General features: G+C 32.5%; 1 long non-coding RNA gene across 9 annotated transcripts in view; it reads left to right on the plus strand.

Moving 5' to 3' along the window:
• LOC102595169 (uncharacterized) overlaps positions 1 to 5,897 on the plus strand; it is a 15,823-nt gene extending 9,926 nt beyond the window's left edge. For 7 of the 9 annotated variants that reach the window (XR_001472775.1, XR_001472776.1, XR_001472774.1 and 4 more), the window contains 4 exons: positions 3,331 to 3,415; positions 3,484 to 3,574; positions 3,657 to 3,770; positions 4,776 to 5,897. This is a non-coding gene — a long non-coding RNA (uncharacterized lncRNA). Of the gene's footprint in view, positions 1 to 1,037; positions 1,167 to 1,734; positions 2,925 to 3,127; positions 3,192 to 3,330; positions 3,416 to 3,483; positions 3,575 to 3,656; positions 3,771 to 4,775 lie in introns of all 9 variants that reach the window. The other 2 variants (XR_001472781.1, XR_001472782.1) reach the window with 2 other exon arrangements.
• Positions 5,898 to 7,337: the final 1,440 nt, after the last annotated feature.

Raw genomic sequence — 7,337 nt, forward strand, 5'->3', positions numbered from 1 at the left:
TCGGTTTCCGGTCCGGTCCGGTCCCGGTACGGTACCGATCCGAGACGGATATACATATAATTTTCCGGATCTACCGGTTCTGGTCCGTCCCGATTCCGGTACGATTTCGCCCCATGGTACCCGGTTCCGTTCCGATTCTGGTTTATCCCGGTCCAGTAGTCTCGCTACCGGTCCCGTTGCCAGCCTTACTTTTATTACGCGTCCCTCTGCTAAAGTTGTGTATATACTTTTTTTCCTACTAATCGTTATCTCCAATTACTTTTAGATTTACAGGTAACGCAATCTGTGACTTTGTTTAGTTATTTCAAATGAGTTTTGCTTTAACCTCAGTAATATTTTGTAGATATTTACTTCCTTATGGATCTGACATTTCACCTTTGCTAGATTTTGTCTTTGACGTTCTGAAATGTTTGTATTTAAAATAACATGATATATAATTTTCAGTTTTTCTCCTTCTCTATCCTTGATTCACTTGTTAGACTAAAACGGTAAATATTAAACATTGATGCACTAGAAAATGAATTCAAGATTCCATACAAACATTTCTATTCACCTATTTTAGTCTCTATGCACGCTTTACCTTGCAAGATAAATGAAGTGAAGATTAAAGATGGGGCTATATATATATGCTAAATTGTTTAGCAAGCCAATTAAGCATTTTATCATTTCCATTCCAAGTACTATATTTAAAAACGAAAGATTATTCATAACATGCATGTGTTTCCATATCACAGTGATATTAAATATCTCTTTGTTACGTTCATAAAAAAGTTGTACGATCTTTTTGTTTTATTATTTTTGTGTAATGTGCAGTGTATATGCTATTGCTTTCTCACATATATATATTATCAACTTCTTCATTGAAATGTCATGATAGGACTTTCTCAGTCATGTGGAACGCCGGTCTTTTAACATGTCGCACCAAGTTTCCTGAAAATTATGTTCCTTTGATGTTCGGCGCGTGTTCCGTCTATGTTCCTTTAATGTTGGGTGCGTGCTCCTGAAAATTATATTTCTTTGGGTTAATGTCTTTTTAGGGCAGGCAGTAGCGACGATAGAGACAAAGAGCTATGAGAAATCGGTGCAGGATCTTGAAAACGCTCCCTCTCTTAAGATTATGAAAAGGCCCTTGACATATTTCGGAATGACACTGCTATTATTTTCAGGTACTATTTTTTTTTTTTAAATCGAGCTTCTTCATAAGTGAAGTTCTACTCTTAATTGTTTAGTTGTATTTTTCGAAAATTTTCATTGATGAAAGTCTACTTATCTTTTTGTTGTCCTTAGGATCGAGAAATTATCACCGACGCAACTCATGAATATGAAAATTCACTTTAATATGCAGAATACATGTAAAAAAAACAATGAGTGACTTCTTATAACTATAGAAATTAGTAAAATAAAAGGGCTCAGGATTTGGGACAGAGAATAATTTAGTGAGTCATAAAGCTATACTTAATGAGGCTTCTTTTAATGTTCTTATATTTTTAATTGAGAAAAAAATCATAGTATATCACAAGAGTAGATCTTTATGAACATTGTTCATATAATTGCCTTCATTACCTGGTACACTTTTTGATGTCTGACACTATTTTTAAATTGTAAAAATTAAATTTACATATAAGCTAGAATTGGCCTAACCTTCACACAAGGTAACCCCCCTTCCTCCCTCCCATTTATCTATTGTTTTTTCTTTGATGTTCTGGTTATTCAAATCAAGTTCACATCTTGAAGGTCCTGAAGAAAAAATATATCTTATAACGTTTCAAAGACCCCAAAATGAAGGATAAGAGAAGAGAAAAATCAGACAAATAAATGGATGACAAAATTTGGAATGCTTAAAGTTGTGCAGTGTGTTGTAGATGGTATTTTCATGACATTTCACTTTTTTATGTTTAAGTTTGAACTTATGTTTTGAACATATGCTTGCTATACTTTTTCATTACTATAATTTTTATAAATCAAGTTTGTGTTTATGTGGAGTTGGTTGATTTATCCTTCTACAAGTAGGATGCTAGCTGTTAGACCACTACTACCTTTTTTCCCATTAATAACACAATTTTTATTTCTATGAAGAATGATGTTGTTTGTTGTAAGTAGTATATTCTTTCATCGTGCGTCTTTATAGCTATATATATTAAACATTGAGTTGAACACCAAGTGGTCCTCTTTACTTGAACTTGATAGAAAGTAAGATGGTGTTTTGAATAACACTACAAGTAACTTTACTACTGGAAAGTTAGATGAACACAACTTTTGAATAACACTACAAGTAAGATGGTGTTTTTATTCTATCATAAATAAATATTCTACCACATGATCGGATGAGTATCAGTGAACAATTAAAAGGAATCAAGCATATTTTGTGGATGCCATCTTCAAAATAATGTATATGTGTACTCAAGGAAAAATAATGAATTTATATGTCAGTCAGTTTTTTCAATAGAATATTACTTAAATTTGAGAAATACAATGAAACTTTTTTTATGAATGTATCCTCATATAGACATGTTGTAGAAATCAACCCCACATTATACGATCTTTACAATAGAAAAATTGATTAAAATTCCCTTTGGTATAAAGTAGATCAAGAAAAGGAATGTGTAGTACAATTATTGATCTATGAAAAATGTTGAATCATTTGTACTTCTATCCCTATTTTGTCTTGGTCATATTCACTTACTTCCGCGTCTTCGGTGTACTCCGCAGCCTATCTTTTTTAGTAACTACTCAGTCCATGTTGTTGTTTTAGTTTAATCCCATCTATCCTTTCTTCTTTCATGCCCTCTTTCACTCTGCTTTGCCCGTCGCTTTCCATCCCCCTTTTCTATCTCATGATATTGTTGTATCTCCCTTGATGATATCAGTTTCTTCAGAATCATTCTACTTTAATGTGGCTGGATCAATCTCTTTTGTTCAGTAAGGTTGCTCATCATTTTCAGTTCTTCATTACATTTTTAAAAAGATTCCGATTCAAATGAACACTAAGTTGATAGTACCTAAGAGATTGTCCTGGTCTATTTACATTTTGAAGAAAAATCTCACAAAAAGCTTGAAGTTTTGTTACAATGATGTGAATGTTGAAGTTCTGTTACAACCAAATCATGTCATCTCTGCTTATTATTAGTTCCAAGAGTTGATTGTTTTGGGAGATGATTCAAAGCGCTAATAAACTTGAACGGTGGACTTAGGTAAGTAGGCATTTTTTTCCCGTGATATCTTTTTTTTCATATAGTATTTTCCCCAAACAATTGATTAATCTTTATATGTTAAGGCTTCTGCTTTGAGGTGATTTAATTTTCCTATGGGCTATGATATCACAAGTTTCAGGTGATTGTTTAGAAAGAATTTGAGTTGCCAAATTCTTTGGTGCTTTCATGAAATTAGCAGTGATATCGACGGTTGAAAATTCAGGGTAAGCTTTCAATATTCATTGTTTTGTTGTTAAATTTGCTGCTATCAATGTGTTGAAGAAAATCTTAGGCTTCATTTGAGACGGTTGGAATTGTCTGAAACTGATGAAAATCCTCCACGAAAACCTCAGACTAGCATTGGAAGCAGTTGTCCAACAAAGGTTAGAATCGACAACCCAGAGGATTCCATGTCCACGTCACATAGTTCTGCTTTCTGGTGTTCTGATTTTTGCACATCCACAGATACTTGCACAAAGAGAAAGTTAATGGTCCAGAGGTAATGCAACGTTTTATGAACTTCCTGAGAGGTCACTAGATGAGCCAGTTAATGATGGAATGAAAAAGCATATATCAAAGGTATTATTCAAACTTTTGTTGCATCTTATGATTTTAGTATGCAATTATCTCCTATAATTCAGTCTTCTAAAAGGTTACTACGAGTTGAAGAGAGTTGCATTCACCTAGATTATAAACTGTGAATCATTGTGTTTTTTGTTGTGACCATGTGGTTCCTGGAGTACATTTGTGTGGATATCATTTATTTGTTGCAAGAAATCTATCCACTAGATTTCCAATGTACCACATTCTGTGCATCAATAAAATATATGATTTGTTTCTCCCTATTTGGGATATATATAGTATTCTTTTGGATCGTGCTTCAACAGAATCAATACAATAAACTAATAGTACTATGATGAATCAGAACATTCCTCCTCCAGTAGAGGATGATGAGATTGATCGAGTTTAGCTTTTTGTAGTCTTATCATATAAAGTACTTAAATGAGATTATAAAGCAAGGGTCAATGGTAGTGTCTCTGCTAATAGCCTAATAAGTACTCCACCTATTGAACTCAGAAGATTTTTTTTCCCTTCTTCATTCTTTTTATTTCCCATAGCATATTGGATTTGATCTCCTGTTAAGTCTTAGGGAAAAGTAGGTTCAAGTAAACAGTTTTTCTAGATAAGGTAAGGAATTGCAACCAACTGCTTCCTCAGATGCAACTAGAAGAGCAATGTACGGCGAGTAAAGAAAATAGAAAGAAAAAGGTCAAGGGCGACATTTTATTGTTATTACCATTGGTAGCCAAATACATGTGAATTTGAGAAGAAAATCAAATGATCTTTAGCGGCAATTAATTAACCGCAATAGCTTAATCACCACTAAATATATATTTTTAGCGGCACTTGGCACTTTTTGTAAATGTTCCTAAAGCCTATAGCAACATTAGATCCAATAATAATTAATTAATGTCGGTAAAAACTTTAGCACTCCATGAATGTGTAGATTTATCTGTTTTTGTTGTAGTGAATGTCTAATATGTGAGGATTATAATGAGATAAAAGCACTTTTTTTTTTCTCAGGTTGTCTAAAAGCAAAAAGCACTTGCTGCTTTACAACTTTCAAGACGGAGGAAGAACAAAAAATAGTCTATGGTGAATTGCTCAAGATCCCAACTCTTCCGTTATTGCTGCTAATAGAGAAGGGATCAATTGGGATCTGAGATTTAGAAGGAATATGCACGATTGGGAAGTGAATGATCTGGTAGACCTTTTTGCTAGACTACAACATTGTCACATTAATCTCCAGGCAGCCGATAAGCTCAAATGGGGACACCAAAAAGGAGTTTATACAGTCAAGGAAGGGTATCAACAGTTGTGCTCTAGAAACCCCGTGATAGCTAACTGGCCCTGCAAACTCATTTGGAGGACCAAGCTACCACCTAAGGTAGTTTTTTTTACCTGGATATCTCTATATGAGGCATGTCTCACCTAAGGCAACATAAAGAAAAGAAAAATCCAATTCCCAAACAGATGCTATAGGTGCAAAAAAGAGGCTGAAACCCTCAGACACCTTCTTCATTGTGAGGTGGCCTCAGAATTATGGAGCATGTTTTTTTGTCTCTCTGGCATCAATTGGACCACACCCCTCACTGTTAAGGATGCATATGAGAGTTGGAGTCTATGGAAAGTTGGCAAAGCCATCAAGAAGATCTGGATTATGATACCTGCTTGTATTTTTTGGTGTATTTGGTTAGAGAGGAACAAGAGATGTTTTGATGGAGAGTCAACTGCTTTAGGCATTTCGAAGACTAGGTGCACTGAAAATTTGTTTAGTTGGACCAACTTGTATCCTGCTGTTAACGCAGAACAACTTCAGGATTTTACTAACTCATTAGCTCTGGCTTAGATAGTTTGTATAGTTAGCTAGAGAATTTTTTGTAAGCTCAAATGTCATATCTTGTAAATTTTGCATCTTCCTGATGTTGTTATTAATAGCACTTATCTTATCAAAAAAATAAATAGTCTATGGTGAATGAAGTTAGTTAGCAAACACAAACCCCATTCCTATTCTTCCTATTGATAAATGTCTATTATAGTGTACAACATCATAACAAAGCAGAATAAGAGAAATGTAGTATGTTGTTCATTTTATGCTATTCTTACATCTACAGATTGAAAAATAATTGTACTGCTTCTATCTCATTCTACTTTTCATTTCAAGGTACACTAATAATATAAGTCAGAAGGAGTTGATCTACATGGATATAATAGACAATCGATTGAGTTCAATTCTCAAGTTAGCTATGTCTAAGATTTGAGGATAACTTATAAAAGGTCTGCATAACTTTAAAATCATTCTCCAGTACTTGTTCGACAAAAATGTTCATAATTCTGCTGCTCTATTTTCAAACAAATATTTCTCTCCTTGATTAAGGGTTGGAGTAGTACTTAGGCTAAATTTATTGTCATAGTTGTGTTGCTCTATTTCAAACAAATATTTCTCTCCTTAATTAAGGGTTAGAGTAGTACTTTGGCTAAATTGTTACAACTTAAATTTGATTTGTCATTATTAGCCATGTCAGCTAAATACACTTCTATAAAGTAGGATATATGATGCGGTGATCTTTCATCGACTGGTACTTTATTTACTCTATTATGGCAGAAGAAGCAAAAGAGAGGACCAAGAGAAAGCAGATTTTGGTGCGTCGGCCATATTTTTGGAGATATAAAAGGCTGAATGGCCATGTTTTAGTAATAAAAGGTTTATTTTTTTAAAGTGAAATATTTTTAGTACAAGTAATTTAATTCAATAGTAATTTTATTTAATTTACCCAATATAAAATATTGGGCCCGTGCTGGCACGGGCCACGCCCATCTAGTTTAATAGATACGCCACTTCAGGACAAGTAACTAGGTGTAATTGGATCAAATTTCAAGCTATTTGTCTGGCATATTGAACAACATGTTGATAGTTGGACAGGGGAACTTGTCCCCTATTATTATTTTAGTGACTAGTAATTCTTGAGGTAAGTTTTTAACTCAATAAATGTGTCAAATTTTTTATAAATATTAATTAATTGTCACTAAATCTAGTATCATTATAAGTTACTAGTATACGTGCCCGCGCGTTGCGCGGATGATTTAAAATGTAATAATTTTATAATTAAAAATAACTAATAAAATATATAATGCACTTAATAATATATTTAATTTATTATAATAACAATATAATAATACAAATCATTAACTTGTGTATTTGAGCAATATTAAATTTACATTATTAGTACACAATTTAATTTATTGTAATAAAATATAATATATATGGATAGTTATCTTAGAATTCAAATTTTAAAAATTAAAAATTGAAAATTAAAAACTTATAGTATATTTTAAAATCGCAATTTTCAACTTAATTTAATGTTATTATATATATTGTGAATAGTCTTAAATTTGCTAAATGACTTATAATAGTGATATTGTTCAAGATAGAATTCAACGCTAGCTAGATATAGATAAATATTATTTATCTTAATTCAAGTTTAAATTTTATTTCTCATAATATTATTTTTCAATTTTGAAATTTGATTGTCCTTTAAAAGTAATATTATGAAAACATAACTTAATGCCTTCTATGTTTATGAT

Source organism: Solanum tuberosum, unplaced genomic scaffold (genome assembly GCF_000226075.1).
Source record: "Solanum tuberosum cultivar DM 1-3 516 R44 unplaced genomic scaffold, SolTub_3.0 scf00028, whole genome shotgun sequence".
NCBI lineage: Eukaryota > Viridiplantae > Streptophyta > Magnoliopsida > Solanales > Solanaceae > Solanum > Solanum tuberosum.